At 40.6% G+C, this 15,838-nt stretch overlaps 1 long non-coding RNA gene across 1 annotated transcript in view; it reads right to left on the bottom strand.

Moving 5' to 3' along the window:
- Window positions 1-15,525, bottom strand: part of LOC121675013 — a 226,850-nt gene extending 211,325 nt beyond the window's left edge. Inside the window, exon 1 of the long non-coding RNA XR_006019921.1 lies at window positions 15,410-15,525. This is a non-coding gene — a long non-coding RNA (uncharacterized LOC121675013). The remainder of the gene's footprint in view (window positions 1-15,409) is intronic.
- Between the last annotated feature and the right edge of the window lie 313 nt (window positions 15,526-15,838).

A 15,838-nucleotide genomic window follows, 5' to 3' on the forward strand; every position in this document is an offset into this window, starting at 1 on the left:
TTTCTAGTTGTTTGCAAGTAGCTGGATGAACAGGATTAAAATGAAATATTTAAAGAGCCATAAAAGTGCTGATGAATAGCGTCATTTCCCCTGCTGAACTACTACAGGCAAACATAGCTTTGGATGTACAGGTCCCCATGCTGGCTGGGTGCAGCAGATCAGGAGAAGGAACAAGGATGCTTTTCCTACACTCACCATAACAGAAAAGCTCTGTGGGTCCTCTGGTTGCTACATGTAATGGCAGAAAAATCCGACATTGCTTTACAATGCCTCAGCCTCTCTTAGAAGGAAGCAATTTAACAAGGAGTGATACTACTGTTCCTTTAATAAAACATTTTCTGATATCAAGGGGCAAGACACAATTGAAGAATGAACTGTATTACATAGGGTGTGGCACCTGTACAGTTCTGTAGCCTGATCTCAAGAAATGAACTCTCTTCAGTTTGAGAAAGTAATAAACAATGAACAAGCAGGAATGAGTGGAAGATGGGTTTGTTGACAATATTCCACAGTAAATGGAGTTAGCAGCATCTGAAAGTACCCAACAGTGAATCCTGCTGGCTCTGCTCCCCAGATTCCAGGCAGAACAGTAAGAGGAGCTTGTGGAAGTAACCTCATTTCACTTGCTAAAAATATTTGCAAAAATAAGGGTTTGCAAAAATACTGCCTGAAACTTTTCAGTGCTTTAGGTTCCTACTTCTGCTTCTCTACTACAAGCAATATGTTTCCCTTCTTGGTGCTTTGATAAAAGGCTCTAATCCTGGTGGGAGTTTCAAATTTGCCAATGGAATAGAATATTCATACCTGCGGTTCTGTTATTCTAGTTGGCTGCCCTGTCTGTGTTATTCTGTGAATACTGTGTGAGATCTCAGGGACTGGTATAACAGCAGCTTGTCTTTGGAAGCAGCACTAATATTACAAATTTTGATCATTAGTGTGCCAAATGGTTTTTAGGCAATTTTGGATGATCCCTGTGCCAACAGGTAAAAGGAGCACTGCTCAGCAGAACAGGCTTTCAGCAAGAAATACAAGCCTGACTAACAACAGAATGTCTTGGACTTGGGAGGGGGACAGGGCTCTGCAGGATAGTGTGCAGAAGGCTATCACAGTGCAAGCAGACTTTGTAGAGGTCAGCTGGAAAGGGAGGACACTGCGACATGGACTTGTTCCATAAAACTTCAGGAGCTTAGTTAAAAACACTTAAATGAGAATCAATGCGGATAAAGAGCAAAAAATCGTGCGCTGAATCACCCTTTAAAATGGCCAGAGAGAAACAGGACACGAAAAGCAGTTCAGATTTCTCTCTGTTAATGGAAGGATGAGCAGAGCAATGCAGAAGTGCTCCCACTGCTAGCTAAAGCACTCCCAGTTAAGTATGCAGCAATGGATGAGATAAGCCACAGCTCACTGCCCAATCCTCCAGGGACACCTCGGTGAGAGATAATGCACTGCTGCAGCCCGGTTACCTCAAGGCATCGACGTCATATTTACCACACAGGCACAGAGGACTTAAGCAGCAGGGTCTATATAGCTCAAAAGCATCAGCCTCAGAGCTCAGGGGAAAAATAAAGGATCAAGATATTCGTGGAAAGACTTATATTCTTAGACTAACCTCAGTATATGGTGGAAGTTCAATGTATTTTTCTTTTCCACGACTCAGGAGCTGAGACTAGGGGAAGGATTCCATTAGACAATCCCTTCTCATTTTCCCCACTGCTGCAGTAAATGGTTGTGAAAAAATTAAGCTCAAATGGTAAGTTCCTCTTCAGGGCTTAATTCTGTGGACGGCCATATCTTCTTATGAAAAGGAAGCCTCTCTGACATCCACAGCCAGAAGTGTTAGCATCTTTTCCCCCTCATTCACAAGATAAAGAGCCCTACAATCTCTAAATGTATTGCAAATGGACTTCACTGTTTACACCTTATCTTCATGCCTGGAGGAGAATGCAGGCCACAGCATCTTGGTGAAATGACCTTTAAAATCATCTTATGCTGCAGTGGAAAGAGACAAGATGCCCCAAGGCAAAGCTGAGAATCCTCTGGCTCAACCTCTAAAAGTTCACCATGGCAGAGGGAATAGAGGGGAAGAGAGAATGCAGAAATACGCAGTTGACAAATCAACTGATCTCCCAGGATGTTTGAGATGGACTTCCCATTACAATATAAAATACAATGGGGGAAATATTTGGAGTGGACCTGGGTTGAGAATATGACTTCCTTCACAGCAGGTGAAGAAACTTCAGACAGAACTGTTTGTTCACCATTTTTCAGAGAGATAAACCAAAGGATTTAAATCCCCCTCAAACAGAAGAGGAACTGTCTCCCAGCTGCCTAGCAAGTGCTATGCACATGAAACCCTGAGGGAAGCTAGAAGGGATCTAAGAGGACTAAGTGTGAAGCAAGGACAATTTCTTGAACTGGGTCAGTCCTGGACTTGAGAGAGTCCCAGCTATACTTCCCTGAAGTCCTTAGGGAAAAAGAAAGCCAATACTTAAAGAGACGACATCTTTGGTGCTTGCATTCAGCCGGCAGCTTTTTGTAATGACGTTTTTGGGCTCTGATCCCTGAATTACTGTGAAGTTTTGCCTTCAGCACCTAAACATATTAAGAGGCCGTTTCTGTGACACAAGGCAGCTCAAGGCTCCGTGAAGGACATCAGGACTTCAGAGTGCTTGGTGCGGAGATCTCTTTTCAAAATAGGACAGAGACTTCTATAAATAGCCCTCAGCAATCAGAAAGCTTCAGCTGTTACATATGTTCTCTATACAAAGTCCTCAGCAAAGGTTTCAATCAGCATAAACCAAGGTTCAATAAAGGTTTGAATCAAAGGCCTAGCCCTATAAACAGTCAATTTAGTGCCATGAAAGATGACATTTATTGAACTCCTATTTCCGTCCAAGCAATCCAATGGTGCTTGAATTTTAATCCATTCCTCAACGGATGATTGGAGCAAGCATAAAATAAAATGTCTGAATAAAACAGAAATATCAGTCATCAAATCTGCTGTCAAGGTTTCTTGCAGCCAGTGCAACCACAGTAAAGCTGAGGGTTATGTCAAAGTACACTGGAAATTTGCTGCAGCCAAGCCATTTGTAAGCAAGGTTCTCTAATAATGCCTCAGGTTTCTTTTTCACCCTGTAGAGGAGAGTTTCAGAGCGTTATTGCAGTGAGGTAGACTTTGTTCCCTTTGTCACTGTAAAGCTCCATTTGTAACAGGCAAGCTTAGAGTCTGAGACCATTTTCTACTGAGAGTTGTCTAGCACTTTCAATTTCCTATCGAGATGTGATCAAACCAACAGGAGTTGCCTATAGCATCTATTTCTACAAGTGACTCTGGGAGGGCTCCAAAAAATATGCAATACATAACAAACATTGCACAAAAAGATCAATGACTGAAATATTTGCAGCTGTGCTGCAGCATTCAACAAGCTCTCAACTAGAGTGCATCTGTACTATCTGTTGTGCAGAAGCATTTGCACTCCCCATTGCATATGTCCTTTACACTGTACTTACCCAGCTTCAGAGTCAGTTCACGGGTTATTCATTCTGCCCCACCTAAAGACCTACAAAGCTGTCAGAGTGGAACAGATTTCTAAAGATGTCTCTGCAGGGTCTGTGAAAAATCCTGCTCCAACTGCTGTGACTCTGTAGCTGCTAGGAATTAGCACTTGTGAGTAGGGATCTGTTTGCAAGGGAGGCCAGAAGAAGTCAAAAGATAGGACCAAATATTACATCTTGCTTTCTCACCCTGAGCCAAAGAAAGAATGTCCTCGGGATGCTCATTGCAGTCTACTGTAATGGTGCATACAAATCAAACTCAAGTGACACATCCCTCTCTCCTGACACCTATTCCAGACCCACTGAGGTTACTAGATAGCATGAGTGCATCTGATGTGCCTAACAGTGCCAGTTAAACCATGCACAGGCATGTCCTCAGGGAGGGCTGTCAGAAAAAACTCTTCACTAGGTCATTTTCATGTGCTATTTCAGTGCCCAATGAAGAGTCCTAGAGAGAGCAATGCCTGCACAAAAGACTCTGGACAAAAGGGATGCCATAGGCCTCACTTCCCTCCCCCCAAAACTGGAAGGAAACAGACCCAGCAGCATTTACTGATCTGGACAAGCCCAGTAGAAGTAGCTGCTTGAAAAACATACAAAATAGCACCAACCAACCTTTCTCAGCTGTGCAACAGGGCAAGAAAGTAATGACCTCATTTCAGGAATACTGACAGCAATTTTGCATTTGACATCAGTGACATATTGAATTTAAAAGGCAGCACCAATTGCAGAACCCTTTCATCTATCATTAACAACCTGGAAGTTATTAATCTATTTAATTTTAAGTGTAGCTTAGTGTCTGAGGACAGGATTTTGATTGTTAATATTTGACAAGCACAGACTTGTCCATTATTATGTTTTGGAGTCAAATGGAAGTGCTGAGAATTGATGGGCAACTCTTAAGCCATCTCTCTCATTGCCTAAGGGAGCTCTTTTTAACCCTCCAATCTTAATATGCTATCTCCCAGCCCTTATCCTGGAAGAGCACCCCTGTATTAATCTAGTGCAAGATCAATATTCCAGCATTCATTCTCAGAAATATTCTTGCTTTTTACCTGACCATCCACCCCAGAAAAACCCAAAACCCACCAACTAACCAACCCAAAAAAGAAAACCCTAAAAACCCACAACAAAACAACAATGGTCATTTGAATTCTGCTATCAAAAAATACACCTAGGATGAACACAATACAGTTTGCAAGCTCCAGCTGGTATGAAAATTCAGCATTGATATGAACTGAAATTAAAATTCAGTACCACATAGATTTGTATTAATGAAGAATCAATTAACAGGAAAATAGCAAATCAATCTATTGTGAGTGGGTGTTTATGGGATCAGCCTTATATAAACCTCATGGAAAAGGTCACAACAGACCAGCAATGAGTACCCTATAGTCTGTGAGGTTCATTCAGAAATCTGAAGCAGCAAAAAAAAAACATAGGCAAGGAAAACCTACAAATGAACTTTTGAACTCTCCAAGAAGGCAGTTCTGTCAGGGGAAGAGCAAGTTAGGATTCGATTTTCTGAGAAACAACCAATTTTCATATGGGATTGGAAAAGGTTTCATTTCAAATAAGAGAAACAAAATTGGGTTCTGAAGCTATATTGCAAAAGTGAGAGGTAGAACTAGGACCCAAATATTAAGACAATATTAACAGAAGCCCTCCCTTTTTGAAAAACCATCAAAAGGTGGTACAAATATGATTTTTATCTTCTTTCTTTTTAATGTAATGGCCACCTGACTTCCCAGTTGCTTGAAAGAACCATTATTTCCTGCATTTTTTATCCTTTTATTATTTTACTGCACCACATGGCTGCACACATAATTAAGGATTTAAATAATGAATAGATATTAGCATTATGTAAATCATCATCATTTTCCATTAATGGGAGCTAGTGGTAACTGCCTGTGAATCACAAGCATTAGAAGTTACACAGACTTATACATTTTTAAATTTGAAACTGTATGCCTATTATAAATTACAATCAAAGCAGCTCTTTTGACTACTCTTAAATTGTTCCCAGCTCAATCTGTTGCACATCTGTTAGCTAAACTTTATGTCCAAGGCCCTTAAAAAATATGGAATATATTAGTATCTTGAATTAGGAGAACATAGAGTGCTCAAACTCTGATTATCCTAACCAAAATTAAAACCTCCAAGTTAACATTATGTATGTCTGTTCAAATTACACTTAGCTAAGGTCAGTTATGAAAAACAATTGCCATCTCACCACTTACTGATCTCATCTGTCTTTTTTAATAAACTCATTACCGAGCTATAATTGGAGCAGTTCACTTAGGCCAGGTCTGGAAAGCATTGCTTTTCTTAATTCTTCTTGCTCTGCCTATTTCCACTGTGGCTTGGGGCTTAATCCACTGACACTCCAAATAATGAATTCAACAAACAGGCATGACAACAAAGTCTGTTCTGAATGGTACACTGCATAGTTTTCTTGTTCTACATAAACACGTTTTAATACCAGCTTCAGTAAAAGATATAAATCAGCAGCAAAGGCTAATGGGACACCCTTGTACATCACCCTGGAGTACTCAGCAATGAGGTTCACTGTGCAGCCATCCATGTGCCTGTGGTATTAATGACAAATGTTCTTAAGCTACATTTCTTGTAACATCATTTCTTTTCACAGTTCATGCAAAGAGACCAGAAAATCCAGTGCTAACAGATTGGACTGCTGATGAAAAGAGGATTTGGAGAATGCAGTCTAGAACTGGAAGCTAGGCCCCTCATCTACTCTGTCTCTTCAGCTTCTCCCAGCACAGCTGTTCTCCTGTTCTGTAGGATAAGACTGGCTGTGGAGAAGTCTGTTGGGAGAAGTTCCATGTTCCAGTTAGACAGGTACAGAGACCCTACAGTGGACACTAATATTACTCTGCTTAGAGCTCCTTCATGTCTTTCAGAAATTTTTGTCCCTGCTACACTTCCTTTAACCATCTTCCCTATAGTCTATTTTCTAAACATCAAAACCCAAGATCTGAATATTTCCAAAAAATACACATTTCTGAATATCAGATTATGAAATTAATTTATTGTTAAAAGAAATTATATCAGTCAACAAGTAGACAAGTAGCAAAAGACTTGCCTAACCTGTGTTTTTAGTGATGAATGAGAGGGAAAGTGAATAGTAGCTTGGAGTGGTATGGCAAGGGTAACTTGGCTGTATTGTCCATGATACATAATGCCTGGCAGAAGATTGATACAAAAAGAGAATTGAGATAATATTAGCTGCTTGATAGCATATATGACATATGTCAGTCCCTCAAATCTTGTCTTATCTCAGATCTGCTTTGATTAAGCAGGACAGCATTTTGAAATCAAAGCCATGAGAACTATTAAAGCAGCACAGAGCTGTGTTACTTGCTGAAACGAGCTCCTTGCTCACCAGCCCAGTACTACTGATAGTACTACAGGTTGGCTTTACACCTGTGCCAGATGGACTTGTCTACACGACATTAGAAAAAGAAATAACACCCAGAGAAATTTACAGTTTGAGCTAATGAAAAGCAGACATTAGTTGCTGGGTCTTAATTCAGGCTGCTGCTTCTCCTGACAGAACTCCCATACCTGATGCACAACAAAACACCAAAGGCAAGTTATGCAATCGTGCTCCAAATGTTACACAATGTTGATTGCCAATAATATGCTAATCCTAATTGGGAATATCAAAACAAACATTTGCAAAATGTCATTCAGTGAGCCAGTGTTCCATAAGCCCCTACTGCTAGTTAGGATCTAGAGAGCTAAGCCTTTCCAACTTAGTTTAGTTTGTCCTGCTTAGGTGTAATTGCCGTATTAGAGACTTTCAGCATGAAAGAAAAGCAGACAGAAGTTGACTGATAACTTTAGACTTAAAAAAAACCCCAAACATGGGAATTTACTGGCTTGTTCAAAACATAGGTAAGGCACTTAAATTATTAAAACACAAAAGATATTACTAGAAGGACAATCTATAGTGTAGTCTGTCACATTTCCAGATTCCACACAGAGGCTTATCCCCTTTCTCCCTTCTATAAACCCTTTTGGCTCCATAAGGTCGGTGAGACTTAGCTTTGTGTGTTTAATGTTTCCCTCACCCAGCACATATGTACTCAATATTGAAAGTAGAACATATCTGCTCTGTATTGATCACTCCATAAAGAACACACAAAATAACTTCCACTGGTCCAGAAAAAGACCCTTTAGGGATGGAACACCTCTGCTCCTTTTATTTCAGAAATGGACTGGTTTTTCTCTGAACAGGAATTCTGCTAAAAGAAAACTGCAGTTCTTACTTGTCTTCAAACTTGTGGAATGAGAAAAAAAAGAGGTCTTTGGCTTCCACAAGATGCAATGAACTTAAATATCACTAAATCCATTCCAGAACACAGCTCCTAGGTGGTCTTTGACTGCAAGAGGAGCAAGATCAGTAAGTGACCAGTCCTTTCAATACAGCCCTCTTGGGATCGGCCATTGCCCTTGGCACGGGTGCCAAATGAAAAAGAGAATCAAACCTGTCCAAAACAAATCCAAACTTCAGCTCCAGAGAAAATCTCATTATTAGCATGCTGAAACATACACAAGCAGTATGGAAAGTTCCACTTTTCCTGCAAAGAAGAGCTAATGAATCTGCCCTGAAGGTCCCCTGAGGGAAGAGCTGTTATGAGGGCTGGCAATAGTCACAGTCACAGCCACATCACCTCACTCAGAAGGTTACAGTATTTCTGTTTCTGGACCTGGAAAGAACCCAGGGCAGCAGAAATGGAAAAAGGAATGTTAATAAACCTGTCATCAATATGAGATGCATTGCTGACTCCAGGGAGGCCCCCACCAGCAGCAAGGGCAATCCTCCCCAGCATCATACAACTAAGTTGTGACCTTTCCACACATACAAGTAAGGCCTCAAAAACTACAGCACACAGCAGAAAGAGAGCAAAAGAGGTCAAAACTGCCCACTGATGTTAAGAACTCTGAAGTAGCATGGGAGTTGTTAGATGAAAATGCTTGAGCAATCTTGGCAAGCAGACTCAGATACCACTATACAGAGGAAAGAAAGCAAGTTTGGACTGGCATTCAGCTGAGACATTCCCAATATTGCATGGGACTAATAATTTTCTGTATGAATTTTTATTATTCCCTCAGAGTCATGGAAAGAATAAATACGAGGTTTCATTTCACTTTAATGATTTTCAGAATGAGGCTCTGAAGAGAAAGTCAGAAAGCAAAAATTAGTGTTTCGTTATCTCTTGTAGTTTGCTCTGTGATACTGCCTCTAATCCCCAGCCCTGAGTGAGGAGTTCTGTGAGCTAAATCATCAGCTTGGGGATGGAAAGGGCCTGCCCCACATGTAATCTGTTAGGTAGGCAATGGACAGGCAACAAAACCTGAGGGAACAAACTTCCCAGCAAGATTTGGTGGACTGAGCATCATGGGGAATACTTACATCACTTTGAAGTGTTTCATTAAGAGCCCTGGATAAGTAGAGTAGGAAAGACAATGGCATTTAAGTGTATTCAGAAGAATTAAATCATGATATAACTAAACCGGATTTTTCCTTACACTGCCCAAGCACTGCAAAACTACTAAGACCAGCTAAGTCCAGATTGTAACAGAAATATAAAGGTCCTGGTTTAAAATACACCTATCATGACTATTGATGACATCAGAAAATGCTTAGTGATGGATGAATGTTTATCGTTGTATCCCTGGACTGTACACAATCAGGCAAATAATTAGCTTCAGTCCTCTCTGTTGAATGTGTTCGAGTGGTGAGTGAAGAATTCATAGAAATGAACTTAAGTCCCTTAACTGCTGTCAGAAAAACCTCAGCTGGTAGCAGAGACCACCACTCAATGACAAGCACAATCTTTTAGATTTAGGCCAGATCAAACCCAGGGCCTTTGATGATGAACAAGTAGATTTGGTCAAAAACTATTTCATTCCACAAATAATTACTCAAATCATTTTTCCTCTAATACCACCGAGTCCAAAGTCTGAGTCATTCCACAGAGTTCAGGAATCCCTGGGACCATTTTCAGGCTCTGAAAGATCACAGAGATTGAAGGATATGGCAGACTAGGAAGGAGGTGAAAATGAGAACACCTCTCTCTTCCCATTTCAGTTCCTTCCCCTCCCCTGCCATTCCCTCTGGCAAGGAGAGGAAAACAATGAGTGTGGCACATGTAGCACTCAAGGAAATATCAGTGCACTAATGGCTGCCTTTTCCACAAGCCAGCCACACAGAATTTGAGCTGAAGATGAAATACATCAATGGAGGGTTTATTTTTCTGACTGAGTTGACAGAAACAAATGAGCAGGTCATGTATTCAATCTCTCAGACAACACAGGAATGCTTCATTTGCTATAAAGGTCAAAAACAGTGACCTGGTTAAAGGCTAAGTGTTTTTCTAAAGGTGAAACACTGACAAAAGCAAAACATCATTTATTTTTAATTAACTATCAGAAAGGTATTTGATTCTTCTCTAAGCACACCACAAGCACAGTATTATTCCTGTACCTGCTTATCTCTAGCAAAAAGGTATCACTGCCTAGTGATCTGGAAAGTGTTGTGCAGGAAACAGGTTGAGCAACACTGCAGAGTCACTGCTGATGGAGGAGCCCATCATCACCTTCCCAAGGATCTCAATTCCCTAGGGTGAGCTAGGCACAAGAGTGGCAACAAAAAGTATTCCATGTGCTTAACTAAGAGCTTTTCCAGATTTGCTCCAAGGCCATATCTGTGGCAGCTGTACGTGAGATGGGGCCAAGCAGTTAAGAGGTCTGTTCCCATAATAGGGAGGGGGCTGCCAGGCTCTCACATCCCAGCCGTGCGGATGCTCTAGCACTAAATACAGAGGCAAGCCCCATGAGCCAGCAATTTGCATTTATCCAAGATGGATCAACTATGACAAGAGACACCAAAAGATTCATATTTAAAATAGCCAGCTGCTCATATCTGCAGGAGCACTTGCAGGATGGGTACATCCCAGACTTAGCCTCTTGGTAGGGCTGGTTCAGAGTTTGGGTCTCCCTAACCCCAAGCCAGTCCATCCTACTGTCTGACATTCAGCATCTGGCTATATTTTGACAGCCCTAAATTTCAGAAACATTTATGCCTCAAAAACTTCACCAAAGTAAATAAACTAATGAAACAAAATAACATTTTTGGCAAATCAATATTTTCTATTTCACTAAAAACACCCCAGACTGCTAAAACTGTGAGACTATCTTCAGATGCCTCTTATATCTCCTTGGGAGAAATATCTTTTAGTATTCTTCTCATGAGGCACTAGATTGTGACTTAGACCTTGAAACTCTGCAGCAGGGCTGAAAAACACAGGTATTTAATATGGATGCATAGGCATATACACAAAGCTCTACCTGAAACTCAGACTCAACAAGGTGATGCTCAAAATTACTTTTTATAACTTTAAGCATTAGAAAATAAAAGAGGTAATTCACTGCACTGTACTGAATATTGGACACAATGCTGATAAAAATCACAATGGCTTTTAAAAGGGGGCCATTTTCCTTCTGTTCTCGACATTCTTACAAAGAAAATCTTATATACAGATTTTGATCTACATCCCACCTAAAACCAGCTGTAGCTTGCTATTCCTCCTTATTAAGAAAATACTGTTCTGAAAGTTGGCATTCTTAAGACAGAATATAATTATTTTGAGAAGCCCAATGTCTTGAAGTCTCACAAAACCTTCCCATCCATGAGCATGAAGCAGGGGACATTTCATGTCCCACAACGCACAGCAGAACAATCTTATCTGAATAGCTACTCTTTCTGTGACAATTTGCTTGCATTCAGACAAGATTATTTCCCTGATCTTGTCAGGCCACAAATCCATGAAATAAGCAGAGGCAACAGCTCACATAATTACTGCAGCCACAACCTGTGATTAAAGGTGTCCCAGACACAACTTTGTCACTGGCTGCATTCAAGTTTAAACATTTTTCCCCTAAACGAACCTTGTATCTTCTTCACTCTCCTCTTTTTTAATTAAAGCTTCTCTTTAAGATAATCTTCAGATGCACCAAGGAGTATTCCCCTCTGGTATTTTATTGTGGAGTAATGAAGTACTCTTGGTGGTTTCCCAGATCTCTTGCCAATGTAACCATGGAGACCTTGCCAGCTGCTGCAACATCTTGAGGAATTTTGTCTCTCTCACTAACTTCCCCCATGGCAAAATCGTTACCCAAAATTGGCTGCAGGATTTTTTTCATTTTTGAAACTCTCACTAGCTTACATGCTAATTATGCCAACAGTTGGATATATTGCTCATTATTAAATAGCAGTATTTGCTATTTACGTAATAAGAGCATGCAGAGGAAATGCACAGATGTTATTAGGGAAATGCCTTTATTCTAAAGTGTCCAAGGGATAAGACTCCATGACACCCCATTTTTATAAAATAGTACCTGAAAATAAAAATGCTCAATTAGCTGAAACAAAAAGCTGTCTACATCCACTTTCAGATGACGTTAGAGCACAGCTACTGAATGAGAACAGTATGGACTCTCGAGTCAAAGGATCCAGAAGCATTGCCAGACTTGCATTTAACTGGTGCACCTACAACCATAGAAAAACGTCCAGTTTACCACCACATCTTTCCAGCATTCTTCATGTGGTGAAGGTCAGAAGGAAAATTAAAGCAGGATGGCAAGAGGAAATAAAGGTGAGGAAAGGAGAAAGCACCATGCATTCTCTTAGACCTTAACTGTTGTGCTTTTCCTCTCTCTCTGTTACAGATGTCTCACTGAGAGCCTGATCCCATTACAAGGCAAAGAAAGAGAAGAAACGAAGGGAAAGAGTGAAAGGACCTAGATGAGAAGAAGCTCTTTCTTACTACTCTTCTTGTTCCACAGTAGGGACATGGCCTGCCCAAACCGGCTGGAATCTTTTGCAACAGTTCTATAAACCAACAGGTGAAAGTACAGTGAAAAGCAAAACTTTAAGCATTCCAGCAGAAGCTAGTCCAATCTTTGTCTGGATGATGGACAACAAGTTCTGCCCATTTCTCTGGTGCTGAAGTTACTAGTTGCAGCCAACACCAGGTGCAGAAACCAAATTTGTTTATTTTGCTGCTGTTATATTAGCCCCTTAAGAGGCATTTATTTCTAACTCTTTTCAAGGAAACACGATCATACTTCAAGAACAAGAACTCCTGCAGTCAGCCCACCTCACCTATTTTGTGCTCTTTTTCAATTTTTAATTTGAACAAAGGCTTCAAAAGCATTCTTCCTCTCAAACAGCCCTAAGAAAAAATAAAGCAAAAAAAGTAATATTGACTGATTACGCCTTATTTAACCCTTCACATTTCAAGCACTGCAATGATTTTTTTAGCTTTTCCTATTGCACTTATAAATTAAAGGTAGCAACTATTTCTCACAGACATTGAAAAAGAACAGAAAAAGCACCTGCCCCCAAAACTCACATAAAACAGCCTCGGCTACATCCAATAGCACCTGTCCACAGCTTGGCGTATTTTCAAATATGATCCAGTGCAACTAACCCCTCTGGTCGGCGGTTTGAGATCCAAGAAAATAAAGAAATGTTCAGATCCACTTAAACCACATAAGAGGCAGCGACAGGAAAGGGACAGCCTGTGGTAAATGGAAAACTTTTCTGGCATTGCTGTGCCCATGGATATTGACAGAAAACAAGGGAAGAGGAGAGTTGCATGGACTATAAGGAAAAGACCTGTCAAGAAGTGTTGATAGCCTGAAGAGCCTGTCAGGATATCTTAGTGTTTAGAAAAGCTGGAGAAAATTCCACTTAAGTGAGGCCAAAACCAACCAGTTTTCCACCAGCATTTCCAGTCTGGTATGTTACAGAATCTGCTGGAATTGCAAAACACTACTGCTAGTTCAAGATGCTCCAGCTTCTACTCCAGCCATATTGTTTCTTGCTAGAATTTCCCCCATTCCCACATGGTTTTAGGTAGATCATAAAGTGCACAGCTTCTGGGGCCTTTATAGCAAAGAAGGGCTTTACCTACACCGTGCTGCCAAGTGAATGGCACTGTCACTTCAGAGCCCAAAACCATAGGTCTGGGTATCTTTTACAGGTAGTGGAACATTTGCTGGAGCCCTAGTTTTACTTTCAGAGTACATGAAGACACCTAATTACTGCCAGTTTTATGTGATAAGTTTAGAATCCGTTCTAACGCAAGATGGGGAGTGTTCACGCTGTACTAACATGCTGCAGTGATGTAGAGCTGTCCAACTTGAAGCAACCCTTGTTCTACTTCAAAGCTCTCAAGGAAAGCTGAAGTATATTAAGTGCACAGCAGCTTGTTAAGCATGGGCAATCTTTGCTGAAGTAGCTCTTTGCCTGCATTCTATGAAGATGTACATGTCAGTCAAAAAGGAAGAAGGGGGACGCCAGGCCTTTTTTTAAAGCTCACAAGGAGAATGTGCTAAATAACAACCGCTCAGAAAGTTCTGCCTCTCTGCCAGCCAAGTCTCTGATCAATTTATTAGTGAAAATCATTGACAATGGTGGTGTGAACAGGCCCCTCATGAAAATTGATCAATGGACTACAGCAGTAGCCTCAAATTTTGAGTTAGTTCCTCCCTCACTCAAATCCTCCCCCTTCCAGCCTAAGAGCTGTCATAGGGCCTAGTCACAAACAGAAGCCATAAATGATCCTCACCCACCATAAACATTATATAAAATGAAGTTGTTTAATTACTTTGATGAGAATCTCCATGTTTAGGGTAGGAAAAGATTTCATACACACGGCTTTACAAGTGGAAAAGAGCAGGCGAACACCTTTCAATAGTTCAGTCATGTCTTGGATGTGTGTGCATCAGGGCAAGGAGGTCACCCTTCCAGGGAAAAGAAAATGTAGTAACAGAGAAGGGAGGGAGATGTCAAAAATATATGCTGAGAAAGAATCAATAATCTGGAGCAAAGTAGGAGAAATTGAACAAACCCATCTGAGCATATTTTCCTGCTCTAGCCAAGCATCTTTACTGAAGAGAGAAGACAGAGCATGCAGTAGGCATGAGCTCAAGTTTGCCAAGGGGATACAAGGAGAGCCAGAGGCTTACCACAAAGCACCTTTCAAAGGTGATCTTGCAGTTATTGAAGTAGGCATATTGCTTCATATCCTTTTCTTTACTTTTGTCACTATGAACACCATTTACACCAACTTTGTCCCTTTCACATTTCATAAATATATGAAATATATTTATATGTATATATATTTATTTAAATATATATATATTTATATGTATATATACGCACAGTTCCTTTAGACTTTAACTTGGCCTGAACTAAAAGTTCTATGAAGGCAAAAACATTCGTCTGTGTTTGGTGACCATTCACAGCAGATATTCAAAGGGGAAACAACTTCTGCTGAGATGTATTAGCCAGGAAACCTCTCTGGCAAGGAGTTGGGTACAAGATAGAAAGCCCCACTAAAAAAAATTGAGGCTCCTTGGAGAGTAAAAAACCCCTGAAAATCATGAATGTGTTTTTAGTGTAAAGGGCAAAAGCCATACTTCCACTGTAAAAGCAAACAAACACACACAAGAAAAAAGCAGACAAAACCAACAATACAACCAAACAACAAAGCAGCAGAAACCCAATGGGTCCTCTAAACACCCTCTGTCCGGGACAGTTAATTTTCTGCCACAATAGCTTATTTTTAGAAGGAGAGCAAAGCAATCCACAATTTTCACAAGTGCTTCACAAGTGAAGATAAACTCTTAATTTTTAACTCACAAGAAGATCGAAAAGTGCTCTGCCATTAAGATTTTTAGTGAAGTTCACTAGCTTTAATTAAGAACATCCTTTCTTCTCCACAGCATCGCCCACCTCCCCCCCTGCCCCCACCTGTCAGCAATGGGAAAAGCCATTCTGCTTTGAGAGCTGGTGTAAATGGACTTCTCACAGTGCTCATCAACAGCCTGCCAGCGCTGCTAATCCCAGCGACTCCAGTGAGCAGAAAGCAAGCCCAAAGCTGACCACTTCTGAAAACCTTGTCTTGTCCAAGTACATACAAAAGTGTTCATTGTAATCAGGATAAGCCAGCACAATTCACATTGCCCTTGTCTCCTAGGAGTGGCCCCTACCAGTCACAAATGTAGTGCAACCTGGGGACTTTTTCTCATCAATTCATATAGTACACAGAGTACAGCTGGAGCTCAAATAATTAAACTAGAATTAAGCTAACATGTTAAATCTGATGGTTTTTTTCACTGTGAAAATATCAATTGGGTAAAGTCAAAATGTTTAGAAATGTGTTTGAGCAAAAGATGAAAA

Source organism: Corvus kubaryi, unplaced genomic scaffold (genome assembly GCF_017639235.1).
Source record: "Corvus kubaryi isolate FWS band 111438036 unplaced genomic scaffold, C.kubaryi_AGA036_p1.0 71, whole genome shotgun sequence".
Classification (NCBI taxonomy): domain Eukaryota; kingdom Metazoa; phylum Chordata; class Aves; order Passeriformes; family Corvidae; genus Corvus; species Corvus kubaryi.